Raw genomic sequence first — 17,442 nt, forward strand, 5'->3', positions numbered from 1 at the left:
CATTTACAAAGTACTTGGTGACTTCTGAGGATTGCAAGATGCTATATGTGAGATACAGTGGCAGAAGGCTAAGAGGCCTTGAAAACAATATCGTTCATGAAACAAATTAGAAAACCAGGTCATTGCCACCTTTCATGGTCCTGTCAGAAGACAAGAATTAAGGCAGGACATCGTGTCAAGGTCATTTCAGATGCTATTATTCTTCTTGTGAAACGATAATGATAATAAAAATGGCACCTTTTTTCATGACTTACACATTTGCAGAGCTCATTCATCTATGATCTTCTCTGAGCAGCTGATGGGGAAGGTGAACTTGGAGTACCAAAAAATGCTCCCAACCAAACCTCATGGTTAAATGATATTTTAAGTGGGAGATGTGATATATGGAACAATTTTTAATCCATCATTCTGGATTTGATACCAAAAGATGATTTCATGGGCAGCAAAGTTGGCCTCCATGTTTCTAAACTTGAAATTTAGGTATATTCCAAGAATATCCTATTATTTCTATATATTATTTTTATTTGCTTATAAAATATTTAAAGCTATTTAAATTTTCATCTTTTTTTTCTACTATGGAAAAAACTGTTTTAAAACTTGTCATTTCCCACAACATACTGTAAATTTTTTTCGTTTGTACTAAATGTACCCTTTTATACTTGCAAACAGTAGTCCATAGTTATTAATGATTGCAGTGTCACTACTAACAAAGAGAATGTGTTTCAGAGATATACTCATTTGAGATAAATATAATAACTAGAGACAGAAATGATCTAGGAGACTTGGAGGAACTTTCCAGAAAACCATGCATAGGACCAAGAACTAGAAATCTTGCAAAGTGTGTAAACTTTGGGGAGAGAGGGAAAAAGGTAGGACTTGGGTAAATGTATCTTTTCCCCAAGTGTATTCTGTGGAACCCACTCTGCTTCAGGTTTTATGGTCAAATAAATTGGATATAGCACTTAATATATCATATTAGACTAGCAAAGGCACTGAGAAGTCCTGCAGTAGAGTACTTTGCAAATTTTATTTAATCCAGAGTTTTTCAACCTCATTGACCACAGATACTAAGGTTTTTCCAGATAGTTCTACACGAGGGTTCCACAAAACACGTTTTGAGAAATGTTGCTTTGAAGCTGGGGAAAGCATGAGAGAGCCTGACCTACACTTAGGGAGAAAAATTGATCTACCAGCACTCTCAGCAAAAACAAAAGATTATTTTACAGTATTTTTTTAAGAAGATTTTTAGAAACATGCACGGTAAGGTATCTAGGGAGAAGAGTTCTGATGTGCACAACTCACTTTGAAATGTATCCAAAATAAACTGAATTGATGGTTGCACAGAGGAATAGACAGATATGTGGTAGAATAAGTTCAGTTCAGTTCAGTCGCTCAGTCGTGTCCGACTCTTTGTGACCCCATGCATTGCAGCACACCAGGCCTCCCTGTCCATCACCAACTCCCGGAGTCCACCCAAACGCATGTCCATCGAGTCAGTGATGCCATCCAGTCATCTCATCCTCTGTCGTCCCCTTCTCCTCCTGCCCCCAATCCCTCCCAGCATCAGAGTCTTTTCCAATGAGTCAACTCTTCACATGAGGTGACCAAATACTGGAGTTTCAACTTTAGCATCATTCCTTGCAAAGAACACCCAGGACTGATCTCCTTTAGGATGGACTGGTTGGATCTCCTTGCAGTCCAAGGGACTCTCAAGAGTCTTCTCCAACACCACAGTTCAAAATATAGGTGATATGTATACAGCAGGTATTCACTATAATTTAAAAACTTTTCTTGAAGTCTTGTTTTAAATTTAGATAAAATGTTGAGAAGAGAGAGAATACACAGGTGATCAACACTTGCATGAAGTACAACTCAAAAGGAGGTTGTCAGCTTTCCATAACAGTTCCCATCTGCTGACCACATACCAAGCATTACGCTGCATACCTGACAAGTGCATGTTATCTCATTTAACATTCAAACCAAATGAAAGGGAAGTTTGGGGATCCCCATTTTAATGATGAGACAAGACTCAGCAAAGCTAAATGTTGGGACAGAATTCACCTTTGTTAAACCATGTTTTTTTTAAGTGGTGTGCAAAAGGCGCCCTAATTATGATTCTCATCTTCCCATTGCATTCTCCACTCAGGAAAATATGGCAATGCCTAGGGGAATTTTCCGCCTCCCTTCAGCCACTAATCTCTCTGTAGTCTTCAGCTGTACTTCATAGTTGAGTTATTTTATAGTTAAGTTGTGAGGAGAAGCAGAAAAGTAGAAGCAAATTATCTACCCCAGGAAAAGCCAAAATTAACTCCGGGAAAGGGAGAGAGGGGCAAAAAGAAAGAGGGAGAAGAAGGAAAAGATAATTTGGAGGACACGGATTGTGCTGGAGCGGATGGAAATGAACTCTCGAGACAGTTTTAGGAACAAGAGGAATGGAAGGAAATAATTTACAATACTGCGGTCACATATAGATGAGATTTCTTTAATATTTTTTGAGAGATGCAGTGTAGATTGAGGTTAGCTTGGTGCCTTTGTTTTCTGGACTGTCTTTCTCAGAATGTGACATTTCTTTGCCTTAGCTTTTCTGAACTGTGTGTAAGAAGCAGATTTCTGTTGCTAAGAAGAAGGCATTCAGCTTTGGCACCTGTGATCACGTGACTTCCGCACCGGCCGGGACGATGGAAGGGATACGTGTTGGGAAGGTACAGGCGATGATGGGGACAGACACCCTCCTCTTCTTAATACAATCTGGGAGCTTGAGCTAGCCAGCCACACCAATCCTCACCACCATTACACCAGCCAAAGTGGTCTTAACTGCAGAGAGCTTTGGGTAACTATCCATGGGATTCCTCAAGTCACCATAAATGGCAACCCACTGAAGTACTGCTGGAAGTATGTCATCAAAATCTTTAGGTCTGGAGAAGACAGGCCTGCCCGTAACCATTTAGCAAGACCAGGCCTGGGCTTGGTTTCTGGCTGCTTCAGCCTGCAGCCCCAAAAGATAACAGAGTCTTTAGCCCAACTGATGATTTTAGGTCTTTATGTTGAGCCAGAAATTTAGAATGACGTACTGAATACAGTTGGACCTCTGAATCCAAAGGTTCTGCATGCCTCCCCCCACCACCACCCCGTTTCAACCAACTACAGATCAAAAATAACTGGAAAAATGAAAAACCTCCAGTAAGTTCCAAAGACTTGTATTTACTACATACCCACTGGCAGCTACTTACATACTATTTGCATTATATTTACAACTTATTTACATAGCATTTACATTGAATTAGGTATTGTAAGTATTATAAGTAACTGAGAGATGATTTAAAGTATACTATACGGGAGGCTTCCCATCTATCATAGGCAAATACTACACCATTTTATATAATGGACTTAAGCATCCTTGGATTTTGGTATGTGGGAGGGATGACTGGTACCAATAGCTCAGTTGGTAAAGAATCTGCCTGCAATGCAGGAGACCTGGGTTCGATTCCTGGGTTGGGACGATCCTCTGGGGAAGGAAATGGCAACCCACTCCAGTATTCTTCCCTGGAGAATCCCACGGAAAGAGGACCCTGGCAGGTTACAGTCCATGGGGTCACAAGAATCAGACAGGACTTAGCGACTAAAAAGAGAGAGAAATACTTAGGGAGGGCTATCTTGTCTTTAAGCTATGCCTTTGCCAGTAGAAGCAACCAACCACTCATACAGTCTTAGAATTTCTTTTTCCAGGTTCTCTGGCACCTTCTACAAGTTCCACACCTTGCCTTCCCTGAGCGTTTTATTATTACTGACCACACCTGAAAATTGGATCCATGGTTTTGCCACCCCCTGGCATATTGCCAGAGATCCATCCCTCATCTGGAGCTGGATTTTCCCTTTCTGTGGCCCATCCTGGCCAAATAGTCCCAATCTTACCCGTGCAGAGGTTAAGAGCAGAGCTGGCGGCAGAAGCTGCCTTCACAGCTCTTAAGAAGACCTCTCTCCACTGTTCCCAGGGACACAGGTCACTCAGCAGTCAGTCTGTCTCCATTTTCTGCTTGGTCTCATCTTGGTCTTGCTCTTTTCCCCAAGACTCCCATGTGATGTGGTGAGTGCCTGGGCCCTTTGGGAGGGTGAGTTCACCTGTACTGGAAGGGGCCACGCACAGGAGTTATTCTCGCTTTGTGGGGGTTGACCCTAAACTCTATTTTGATTCCTCCACGCGTCAATAAATTAGTGAGCTATGTCTCAGTGTATCTCCAAAATAAGACCCAGAAATAAGGAAGTCTAAGAAAAGGACCACTCAGATCTCCTCTGGAGAGGTGCAAAGAGTCAGACATGACTGAGCACGCACATTATGTATCTGAAGGAACTTTGTAAACTGTAAAGTGCTGTCCAAGAAATGGATTATGCTCCTGGAATAATCTTGACCTTTCTTCCTACTTCCCTGCTCTCTGCTGTTTCTGAAACAAACGCATACTTTGTCTTGTCTGTCCTTCCCTGCACTCACCCCCACTGTGTTCTAGGCGCTTCCTCTGATTACAAAACTGGTTTCACAATCTCACCAGGACAGGTTGTTTCATTCTATTCCAACCTAGTCTAGATAACACAGATTTAAGAGTTTGTAATCCATCCTTCATTGATCAATGTTCTTGGCTGTTACACACTTGCCTGAACTCCATCCCATTCAGTCATAGCGTCAAAGGCTTAAGAACAATGAGTGGTTTCATATCTCTCTCATATCAGCTGGGAAGCTTTCTTTTAACCCTCTCCTCCTAAAGTGGTCCCTAAGTTTTATTGGGCTTTTCACCTCTCCGAGACTCTCGTGAGGGCTAAGGCTCCTCTCCTCAGGAAGAAATAAAAATAAAAGCACACAAGCCTATGTACACACACATACGCACATAGGCACACAGATATACACACATTCACAAACCAGGTGCAATTCTGGGGGATTCACAGATCCTCATAAACCCCAGGACTGTGGGTGCAGGTCTGAGGTGAAACATGGATCTCTGATATCAGATAGATCAAGTTTTAAATGCTGATTGTAAAATATTTTAACAATGATCCTGGCCCACAGTACATGTTCAACAAGTAACAGTTGTATCATTAAAATAACACAGCATCTCCAGAGACATTATTCAGTCCCAGGAGATGTTCAAGAAAAAAAACCTGGATAGCTTAAAACAGAGATTTCCGTTTCCTAGAGAAAAGCGGTTTACATTCCACCATGGAGGAGCCCAGGGCAGGTTCTCCCCCTGCTGGCCCGTGGTCAGCTTGCATCCTTGGTTTTGATCGCACTGGGTGTGGGCGTGGTCCCTGGGAAGGCAGTGGGAACAGACGTGGGAGATGAGGAATTAGAGGGCCTGTGGGCTACTTCCCGGAGCCAGGGAACATACTGGAAAAGCTAAAGACAGGGAAGCGTGTCTCTCCCTTTGTTTCTCTCCTTTTTCCTTCTTTAAGCCCTAATTACTATATTTGCTGAGCACATTCTTTCTGGGTATCTGCTGTGGAGAGACGGCATGATCCCACATGAATAAGACACAGCCCTGCCCACAGATGCTGGGTCTCACCCTTAGGAAGCTTGCCTTTCCTTCTTGACTTAGAGTTTCAGTTGAAATCAGAGAGCACAGATCTACACTGGACGGCGTAATGAGTCAAAGCAGGGGCTTTGAACTCTGACGCACAGCCCTGCCCTTATTCGTGGAGTGATGGGTTCACTGGGCCTCTCTGAGCCTCAGTTTCCTCGTCTATAAAACAGGGTTAATAACAGCCTCCCCTCCCCCTCTAGCTTGGTTAGGCAGATTTGTAAACAGTAAGTTGGGTGCACCGTAGACAGTTCAGCAATAAAAAGAACTTAAGTGGTAAGTATCTGGGCCTCCGTGGTGTTTCAGACGGTAAAGAATCCACCTGCAATGCAGGAGACCCGGGTTCAATCCCTGGGTTGGGAAGTGAGTAGCAGTATTTTTATTCTAATATAGAAATCAATAATCAATAAAAACCTTTTTTTATTTTTAAAATTCCACAATAATACTTGCTTGTTACATAAGGTCAAACCACTTGGAAATTGCTAGCATTCAACCAGTTTTGACCTACAAAGCTAGCACATTTCCCTATGGTGGTGGTTTAGTCGCTAAGTCATGTTTGACTCTCATGACCCCATGGACCGTAGCCTGGTTCCTGTGTCTATGGGATTTTCCAGGCCAGAATACTGGAGTGGGTTGCCTTTCCCTTCTCCAGGGGATCTTCCCAACCCAGGGATGGAACCCAGGTCTCCCACATTGCAGGCAGATCCTTTACCAGCTGAGCTACCAGGGAAGCCCTAGGAGTGAAGTCTTGATCAAATCAGGCTGTTGCTTTTTTAGCTTAATCTGACAAGTGAAGGAGGGGTCAAATTTTCCAAGAGGGTAGCAGCAGGGTTATGAGTGGAGCATGTGGACATTGAAGTCATTACTAATATCCACTCTGCTTGAGAGAGATGTCCTGTTTTCTGTAGGATTCCGCCAGCAGCAATAGCCAGCCTGTCCGCCTGCCCCCCTCCCCACCTCCGGCCCAGGGGCAGAGTGCTGACTCAACAGGTACACTTGGCTTTGGTGAGAGAGAGATGTGGCCTTGGCAAGCTGTTTCGTCAGCTCCTTAAGATGAGATGAATTGTTACTTTGACCTTATAATTTCCCAACCTCTCTGGGTAATCAGGATTTGGGCTAGAGCACAATTGCTTACTGGAGTAAAACTGTGGTAGAGTTAAACCCTCTGTCTCTCTTTATTGTTCCAAGCATTTTGCCAACATCAACAACTCCTTGCTATTTTTGGAACTGGAATGTTGCTATCAGGGTATGCACAGCCTAGAAGGGCTTAGTCATGCGTATCAGAAGTTTCTTAAATGTACAGAAGTTCCTGTTCAGGGGCATAGAGGGAACTGTGTCCAGAAGGGTCTGCTTCTCAGTCTTCTGGCCTTGGGGCTGATGAAATTCTCATCAATGTACACACAGCTTAACGACTGTGCCATCACTTACTATAGACGCTCAGTTTGTTCCCACTACTCCAGTGAAAGAGTGAATGTGGTGGTATAAGACCACAAGGCTAGGGCACAGGGGCCCTGGGCTCTAATGCTGTTAGCTGAGTCCGTGACTCAGAGCAAGTTACCCATTCTCTCTGATCTGTAGTTCCCAAGAGAAAGAGCAATGGTTTGAATCAGGCAATCACTAAATTCCTTTCTGTTATTGTCTTCAAGCTCTCTATACCTAACAGAAATCCTTTCTTCTCTTTCTCTGAGTCCATCACTAGGAAGTAGCAAGAATTTAAAGGTCTAAGGGGGAACTAGAAATTATGAGAATTTGTGTTGTTCATTAAACACACGATAAAGAGAATAAAGAGGCAACATAGATTATAGTTCATGTATCAGACAAAGGATGTAACCCAACATATACAAGAAAGAAAGAAAAGTGAAGTCGCTCAGTCCTATCCGACTCTTTGTGACCTCATGGACTGTAGACTAACAGGCTCCTCCATCCATGGGATTTTCCAGGCAAGAATACTGGAATGGGTTGCCATTGCCTTCTCCAGGAGATCTTCCTGACCCAGGGATCGAACCTGGGTCTCCCGCATTGTAGGCAGACACTTTACCGTCTAAGCCACCAGGGAAGACCCAACATATAAAGAACACCAATACATCAATGGGCAAAAGGGAAGATAATTCCTACCCCCAAAAAGAAGTAAGTATTTCAACCAAAAGGGATATAGAAATAGTCCATAAATTTGATAAAAAGGTACTCAATTTTATTAGTTATCAAGAAAATACAAATTAAAACAACAGAGATACCTTACACACATAAGAAGAGCTAACATTAAAGAGATTGATGAGGCCAAGAATTAAAGAAAGTGTGGGGCAATTGGGATTCCATACACTGTAGGTGGGAGTATAAAATGATACAACCATTTTGGGAAATGGTTTGGAATTATCTATGAAGCTAAACAAGTATATTATTTATAACCCAGTAAATTCACTTCTTGGGCTTCCCTGTTGACTCATTCCGTAAAGAATCTGCCTGCAATGCAGGAGACCACCTGCAGTTCAGGAGCCCTGGGTTTGATCCCTGAGGTGGGAAGACCCCCTGGAGAAGGAAATGGCAACCCATTCCACTATTCTTGCCTGGGAAATCCCATGGACAAGAGGAGCCTTGTGGGCTACAGTCCATGGGGTCACAAGAGTCGGACACGACTTAGCGACTAAGCCACCACCAATTTCACTTCATAGGTATACACTCAACAGAAATTCATACACATATCTCTCAAAAGACTTATGCTAGAGATCAGCAATGTTACTAGGTAGCTAAAAATCGGAAACCTACCAAACTTCCATCAGTCGAAGAATGAATAGATAAATGTGGTATATGTTTACAGTGGGATCCTGAGCAGTAATGTGGATGAACAAAATACATCTAAACCCAACAACATGGAAGAATTTCATAATATTATGAAGAGTATAAGAAAAGAGACACAAAAGCATGCATGCTGTATTATTTTATGTACATGTGCTCAGTCACTTAGTTGTGTCCAACTCTTTGCAACCCCATGGACCATAGCCTGCCAGGCTTCTCTGTCCATGGAATTCTCCAGGCAAGAGTACTGGAGTGGATAGCCATTCTCTTCTCCAGGGGATCATCCCGATCCAGGGACTGAACCCAGGTCTCCTGCATTACAGGCAGATACATTACCATCTGAGCCACCAGTGAAACCCTCCCATTTTATATACACAAAGTTCACTGATAGGTAAGGCTACCTCTGCTGTTAGAAGTCAGGATAGCAGTTTCCCTTGGAAGAAGGTGATGACTGAACACGGGGACATGGAGAGGCTTCTGAGATGTTGGTAATATTCTGTTTCTTAATCCGGGTATTAATTACAGAAATTTGTTCAGTTTGTAAAATTTATTGAACTGTGTAGTTATTGGTATTATGATTTTGGACGTGTGTATGATACACCAATTAAAAAGGTTTTTTTAGCAAAAATAGTTGCATATATTCTTTCCCTAATACCATCAGAAGCTTTTTAAAACTATGCTAGCTTCTGTTGATCATCCTCTCTGTTTCATACAACCCAGAACTTGACAACACGCTATTTTTTCACAGTTTTCTAATTATTTTATTTTCTTTAATATTGCAATGTCAACTGCATTCTGAATTCTAATATGTGGAAGCCGTGTTTTTTACCTCTATACTCAGGCACAAAGTAAAAATGTCAAATCTGCCAACCTGTTCTTCAGATCCCAAATTTGGTGAACCAATATTCCCATGCCATACTGTAGTCCTCCTGGCTTGTTCTATCAGCTCCGTTCAGTTCAGTTGTTCAGTCATGTCTACCTCTTTGTGACCCCATGAATCGCAGCACGCCAGGCCTCCCTGTCCATCACCAACTCCCGGAATTCACCCAAGCTCATGTCCATCGAGTCAGTGATGCCATCCAGCCATCTCATCCTTTGTTGTGCCCTTCTCCTGCTGCCCCCAATCCCTCCCAGCATCAGGGTCTTTTCCAATGAGTCAACTCTTCGCGTCAGGTGGCCAAAGTACTGGAGTTTCAGCTTCAGCCTCAGTCCTTCCAATGAACACCCAGGACTGATCTCCTTTAGAATGGACTGCTAGATCTCTTTGCAGTCCAATGGACTCTCAAGAGTCTTCTCCAACACCACAGTTCAAAAGCATCAATTCTTTGGCGCTCAGCTTTCTTCACAGTCCAACTCTCACATCCATACATGACCACTGGAAAAACCATAGCCTTGACTAGACAGACCTTTGTTGACAAAGTAATGTCTCTGCTTTTTAATATTCTGTCTAGGTTGCTCATAACTTTCCTTCCAAGGAGTAAGTGTCTTTTAATTTCATGGCTGCAATCACCATCTGCAGTGATTTTGGAGCCCCCAAAAATAAAGTCTGACACTGCTTCCACTGTTTCCCCATTTATTTCCCATGAAGTGATGGGGCCAGATGCCATGATCTTCATTTTCTGAATGTTGAGCTTTAAGCCAACTTTTTCACTCTCCAATTTCACTTTCATCAAGAGGCTTTTTAGTTCCTCTTCAGTTTGGGCCATAAGGGTGTGTCATCTGCATATCTGAGGTTATTGATATTTCTCCCGGCAATCTTGATTCCAGCTTGTGCTTCTTCCAGCCCAGCATTTCTCATGATGTACTCTGCATAGAAGTTAAATAAGCAGGGTGGCAATATACAGCCTTGACGTACTCCTTTTCCTATTTGGAACCAGTCCATTGTTCCATGTCCAGTTCTAACTGTTGCTTCCTGAACTGCATATAAGTTTCTCAAGAGGCAGGTCAGGTGGTCTGGTATTCCCATCTCTTTCAGAATTTTCCACAGTTTATTGTGATCCACACAGTCAAAGGCTTTGGCATAGTCAATAAAGCAGAAATAGATGTTTTTCTGGAACTCTCTTGCTTTTTCCATGATTCAGTGGATGTTGGCAATTTGAACTCTGGTTCCTCTGCCTTTTCTAAAACCAGCTTGAACATCTGGAAGTTCACGGTTCACGTATTGCTGAAGCCTGGCTTGGAGAATTTTGAGCATTACTTTACTAGCGTGTGAGATGAGTGCTTGTTCTATACTTGTCCCATTTGTTTGTAAACCCGTCAGTTCACCTTACTCTTGAACTTCCATTCTATAGCATCTTCAGGAAAGCCTGCACTTTTATCTGGATCATTCTCGCTTCACTGTTCAGTTCTGCACAAATTCAGTGGTTGATCCATGTTGGATACCCTCGGAAGCCCCAGAAATACGTGTGTGTGTGTGTGTGTGTGTGTGTGTGTTCAGCTGTGTCCAACTCTTTGCAACCCCATGAACTATACTCCACTAGGCTCCTGTCCATGGAATTTTCCAGGCAAGAGCACTGATCCAGAACCAAGGGACAAAACCTGCCTCTCTACTGCCTCCTGCATTGGCAGGCAGATTCTTGAACACTAGCGCCACCTGGGGAAGTCCCCCAAGAAGTTATGAAATTGAGTCCCCAGCCCCAGGAGCTCCCTGGATGGCCGTAGAAGGCAGAAATAAAAAAATAAATAAATAAAATGTCTCATTGATTCATTCACTACATGGAAACAAAAAGAGATATCCAACTCAGCCATGGGTAGCTCAGAGAAGTCTTCCAGGGCAGAGAGTTTTCCTAGAATCCAGTCGTGAAGGGTGAGTCGAATCTGACCAGGAAAAGAAAGAAGATAGTCTTTTCAAGCAGTGGAAACAGTGAGTGCAAAATCAGAGAACCACAAAAGAGCAGAGCACTCCTGTGTATGAATGTGCATGTGTGTGTGTGCAAGGGCTGAGGGACAGAGTTATAATAACCAGTTGGGTACTTCTGGATTTTAAGCAGAGGGATGGGAAGGAGAAAAGTGAGCAGGGTCAGTATTTGAAGCTAAAGAGGTGAATAGGGGCTAAATGAGGGGCCCTGAATGTCAAGCTGAGGAGCCTGGAGTATGGAACATAGTACAGCAGTTGGCAAACTATAGCTGGGAAGCAAATACAACCCTCTGCTTGCTTTGTTAGCAAAGTTTTATTGGAACATAGCCACAACTGCTGATTTATTGTCTGTGACTCTTGTTGCATGACAGTGGCAGAGTTAAGCTGTTGCTATAGAGACCGCACATCCAGGCCTTCATGACCCTCAAAGTAGATAATGAGCCACTGAGGTGTTCTAAGCAGGGGCCTTAACTGCGTGTATGTCACCCTGACACAGCCTTGGTCCATGCTATGGAATGGAGGTGATGTATTTTGCTTAAGCCACAGAAGCATCATGGAGGGCCATCTCAAGCTGAGCACCATACTTCTGAGCCCAGGACCACACTGAGTTCATCTCCACACCTACAGATGTTGACTGATATAATGGTACATGATCAAGGAAACAGCTGACCCCAAGAGACTCAACAGGGTTTGAACTGAGGTGGAATCCAGCAATCTTGGGCTACTCTCCTCCAACACTTGGGTTTAGGTTTAGGGAGTTGTATGAAATGTACTCTTTTCCTCTTTTGAATTTGGAAGCCAATTGATAGAAAATCCTAGAAAAAGAGAAGGGGACGACAGAGGGTGTGACCGTTGGATGGCATCACCAACTTAGTGAACATGAGTTTGAACAAGCTCCAGGAGATAGTGAAGGACAGGGAAGCCTGGCGTGCTGCAATCCATGGGGTCGCAGAGTCAAACATGACTTAGTGACTGAACAAGAAAAGTGAATAGAAATAAAAATATGATCATTATTGTTCATGCTTCAGCCAGAATTAGACAAACTCAGAAACAATGGCTGAGCTGACCCACCTCAGGACTCCCTGCGAAGACTAGTTCCTGAATGGGCTCTTGTGCAAATCAACAGGGGCAGAGAGAGGCAGCCTGGGCTCCTTCTCCTGCAATGCTGATCAGATAAGTCATGGTTCTGACCCTGGACAGGGAGTGGGGTGAGAGGCAGTAGGGTCACCGTGATGGAGCTCCTTCACAGAGAAACATGAAGGCAGAGGACAGAACCGTGCCGTCGCCAACACCGTTGTCATTTTCCACTGAAGAACTACATCTTTCAGTGACAATCTCATGTGGGATCGTCCCTTTGGGGCCATCAGGCCAGACTGTACATCTATGGAAAGCGGTTTCCCTTTTACAGAACTGAGGTCCTCGCTGTTTGTCATCTGGGAAGCTGATGATGTCGAGAAGAGGACCAAGGTCATCCAGGCACAAGTCTCAGGCTAGGCGAGGATGAGCTTGGCTCAGAGCCTTAAGTGTGAAGATGCCTGGAGCATTTGTGGTGATAGGAAGTTCACTGCAAGGCAAGGCTTGTGGAGGATGGGCCCCCAGAGGGTCAAGGGGATGATCTAAGAAGACACCCTAGGATGAGAAAGAGCCGGTTGGGAGGAATTATAAGTTATAACCAGCCTTGCACAGTGCTTCCACTACCCCTGAAACTTCAGTCCAATGCTGTCCATTGGACAGCCTGATGCCAGTTGCTTGTTGGGTATTATCCACGGTCCTGCTCTGTGATTCAGAGAGTGTAACAAAAGGAAGAACAAACCCAAAATGGGAAAGAGATGAATAATTACCAGCAACCACTCTCCTCAGAAGAGAAGCTATCCCATCGGCTGCCAGAAGCAAAGAAATCAGCACAGAGGTATCACAGGAAACCTGTGGTGGAAAAAGTCAAGGTCATGTCCCTGAGCAAATGTACGTCACCTTGGAAATGGTCAGGGACACTTTGAGAAGGGCCACTTCCCAGAAATCAAGTGGGACTCAAACTGTCTTAATTTGAGAATTAAGGTAAATGAGGTATTATTTTGAAATCACAGGCAACATATCCAAGATGCTGAGCCCTTTGCCAGCTCACTGGGGTTTCCCAGGCAGTGCAGGGGTAAAGAATCTGCCTGCCAAAGCAGGAGACACAAGAGACACAGGTTCAATACCTGGATCTTCAGGGAGATCCTCTGGAGTCAGAAATGGCAACTACTCCAATATTCTTGCCTGGGAGATCCCATGGATAAAGATGATGTCTCAAGGGAAATCCCATGGTGGGCTACAGTCCATGGGGTTGCAAAGAGTCAAAAGTGACTGAGCGATTAAGCACATACACAACCGTGCACGTGCGCGCGCACACACACACACACACACACACGTGAGAAATAACTATTCAACACCCAGGACCTCTTGTCATTTTTACTGTTGCATTGTGATGCTCTGTGCATTTCGGCTTTCATTGCCCCAGGGTGACTGATGGATAGGTCACGGTGGCTTCAAAGCTATTTGGGGATCCCTGGACAGGTTCTTAACAAGGATTTGTAGAGAAGGAGGGCTCAGTGTTTTATTTTCAGAACAGTAGGGTTTCAACTTTGCAGAGTGAAAGCGGCTCTACAAACTGCACTGTCTTGGGGGGAGGTTTGGCCGCAGTCATTTCAGTCAAAGGCAGGAAGAAGGTGGGAGTCAGAAGAGGAGGAAGAGAAGCAGGAAGCTTATACAAGGTGATTCTGTAGAAGATCAAACCTGACATATTTTTAGGACCTGTATAATAAATGCAAAACAGCCATCTCACTTAAGAACCTTCTATGAAATTGCAATAAATTCTCCTTGACAGAAACTCAGTCAAGTCCAGTATGTATTCTCCTGTTGTCAAGAAGAGTAATGCCAAGTGGTAGATGTTCTTCTACTGTAAAAAGAAAAAAAAAAACATATATATATATATATATATAAGAGATTGCTTCCCTCGGAGGATGAAAGTCAGTTTACCAAAGCTGCTTCTCAAAGATCTGCTTGCTTACCTTGTGGGATCTCCTGTTTAGCCATCTTCTGAAAAATGGCTAGCTTTTGGGTGGTCCTCTTTGGCCAGTTGCTTACAATAATGTATCTCCTAGGCTTCCCTAGAGGCTCGGATGGTAAAGAATCTGCCTACAATGCAGGAGACCTGGGTTCAATCCCTGGGTCAGGAAGATCCCCCTGGAAAAGAGAATGGTTACCCACTCCAGTATTCTTGCCTGGAAAATCCCATGGACAAAGGAGCCTGGTGGGCTATGGTCCGTGGGGTAGCATGGAGTCAGACAGTGGAGTGACTAACACTCACTTTTTCCCCATGAATTAGGAGTGAGAGGATCTGGAATTAGACAAATGGGGATTGAACCCTAGCTCCACCAGTTACTGTTAGTGAAGTGATCTGGAGCAGGTTGTTTCTCACGTCTCAGTCTCAATAAGCTCACCTATAAACAGAAGCCACAGAGGTACCTAATTCACAAGGCTTGTTTTGAGGAACAGGTGAAATTAGGCAAGTTAGGTTCTGACACGATGACTTGGCATTCAGTATGTGCTCAATAAACGTCTGAGTATTGTCATCATCACCAACCCGATCAGCACTTCACTGTCATCTTCTTCATTGTTATTTTTATTCTCCACCATCGCATTGGAAGGACTGATGCTGAAGCTAAAGCTTCAATACTTTGGCCTCCTGATGCAAAGAGTTGACTCATTGGAAAAGACCCTGATGCTGAGAAAGATTGAAGGCAAAAAGAGAAGGGGACAGCGGAAGTTGAGTTGGTTAGATAGCATCACTGACTCAATGGATATGAATGTGAGCAAACTCCGGGAGATAGTGAAGGACATAAAAGCCTGGTGTGCTGCAGTCCATGGGGTCACAAAGAGTTGGACACAACTTAGCAACTCAACAACAACAATAAATGTCTGTGAGTATTGTCTTTGTCATCATCAACATCATCAGGTCACCATCATTATATCACCATTATTTTCCTCTTCATTATTATTGTCATTCTCCACCTTCTTTAGGTATTTTACATTTTTGCCCCAAGTGCATGTCCCTAACTTTATCATCAGAGCTTTAGAAATCAACAGTTGTGCTTTGGAGTTGGGGGAGTTTGAGATGGGGAAGTCAAGTGTGTTTTTTTTTTTTGCCTCTGAACCCGTGGGTTACTTTCTGCTGTGTTTGTGTGTGTGCATGTGCCCCCTCCTCATTTAATTTTTAAAATTCCACTTTAACTCAGTTGCTCAACAAACATCTTTGGAGAGCTTCTATTGGTGCATCCTTGTTGAAACACAGGTCTCCCAAGTTGCTACGGATTTTAAAGATAAAATAACCTTTCTTGCGGAGAAGGCAATGGCACCCCACTCTAGTACTCTTGCCTGGAAAATCCCATGGATGGAGGAGCCTGGTAGGCTGCAGTCCATGGGGTCATGAAGAGTCGGACACGACTGAGTGACTTCACTTTCACTTTTCACTTTGATGCATTGGAGAAGGAAATGGCAACCCACTCCAGTGTTCTTGCCTGGAGAATCCCAGGGACGGGGGAGCCTGGTGGGCTGCCATCTCTGGGGCCGCACAGAGTCGGACACAACTGAAGTGACAGCAGCAGCACCAATCTTTCTGGACTGCCTATCTTCCTCCAACCACTGCCCATTTATCTGGTCATCTTTACAGCAAAACTTCCCCAAAGAGTTATCTTTAGTTGCTGAATCTTCTTGCCATCATGTCTTTTCTGCACATTCCCACAAGGCTTCCTTCCCCATCATCACTCGGACTGCCTTTTGGAAAGCCAGCAGTGACCTCTGTATTGCTAAGTTCACTGGTCACTTCTCTTTGTGGTAGTTGACCCTGAAGCGGCATTCAGGTGAGTTGATCCTCCCTTGTCATATAACATCGGCTTCTACTGGGGTCCATGATCTCACCTTCTCCAGATCTCCCTACCATCTAACTAGCTGTGCCTTTTCAGATTTCTTTGTTAATTTCTTCCCAATGGTTTGAAGTGCTCCAGGGCATTTCCAAAGCCTTCTCAGTCTATGCTCTCTTTCTAGTATCTCACCCAGCCTGATGGCTTTAAACCCAACCTACGCAACTTTGAATTCCAAATTCTGTCTCAAGATTTAGTTTCTCTTCTTGATAGATCTACATTAACTCCTATCAAATGCCATCTCTTCTTGAATCTATTGTGTTCATAGTATGCCAAAGGAAAAATTCAACCACATCACACCCTTATTTGAAATATATCAAAGGTCTTCAAGATCTGGCCCCTGCCTCATTCCCCAAGCATCATCTTTCAACACAGTCTGATATTTCTAACCTTAATACTCACCTTTTACCCTGTGACCAATGCAGTTTCTCCATAAATTGATGCTTCTTTCCATGCAGAGGGAACTATTAGGAGAGCAGTTGTATCCTTTCCTCCCCAGGAAAAATGAATTGAGTCTTCTAATTGGAGAGGTTAGAAGGGAAAATTGGTCATATGGAGTAGTTCAGATCTTCTCTGTTTCCTCGTAAGAATGAGGGATCTGCAATGAGCTTTGCTCTTCTGTGCCAAAAATGCTCCTATGACTAGAGGGATCAGTCTTTCCAATTCTGGGAACAGGGTGAGGGGTGTTCTATGGATACCAATTTCTGGTTGTCAATATCGGCCTTATCAGTTTAGCTTTTCTTAAGTGTTATACTGGTCCCTGTCTAATGACCCTTTTATGATTATTTCTTTTTTTATACCATTCTTTTTTTTAATTTTTAATTGGAGGATAGTCGCTTTACAACACTGTGTTGGTTTCTGCCATATATCAAAATGATACAATTATTTTTCATTTGGTTGAGAGTTCAGCAGGGAGACATGGAGACTACTGCACACTCACTCAAAGACCACAACACTTAACAAAGTCTTTAGTATTATTAGCCCATCCACTAGGTTCCCAATAAAAGTTGGTTAAACTCAAAGGAAATGAAGTCTGATACAGGTATGAGTCAAGGTCATGCTTTGGTAACTAATTTGTTAATTTACCATGAAATTCACACACTTGTTTATTTCTTGCATACCATACATCCAATAGAGCTTGGTGGGGGAGACTCTGTTCCCCAGACACTCTCAAGAGTCTGATCTCATGGAATCACCACCATGCTATGATGATACAGTCTTATCGGGTGACTTCAGGGTCCTCTCAGCAGTAAATGAGACTTTGGGAGCT

This window comes from Bos javanicus, chromosome 6 (genome assembly GCF_032452875.1).
Source record: "Bos javanicus breed banteng chromosome 6, ARS-OSU_banteng_1.0, whole genome shotgun sequence".
Classification (NCBI taxonomy): Eukaryota; Metazoa; Chordata; class Mammalia; order Artiodactyla; family Bovidae; genus Bos; species Bos javanicus.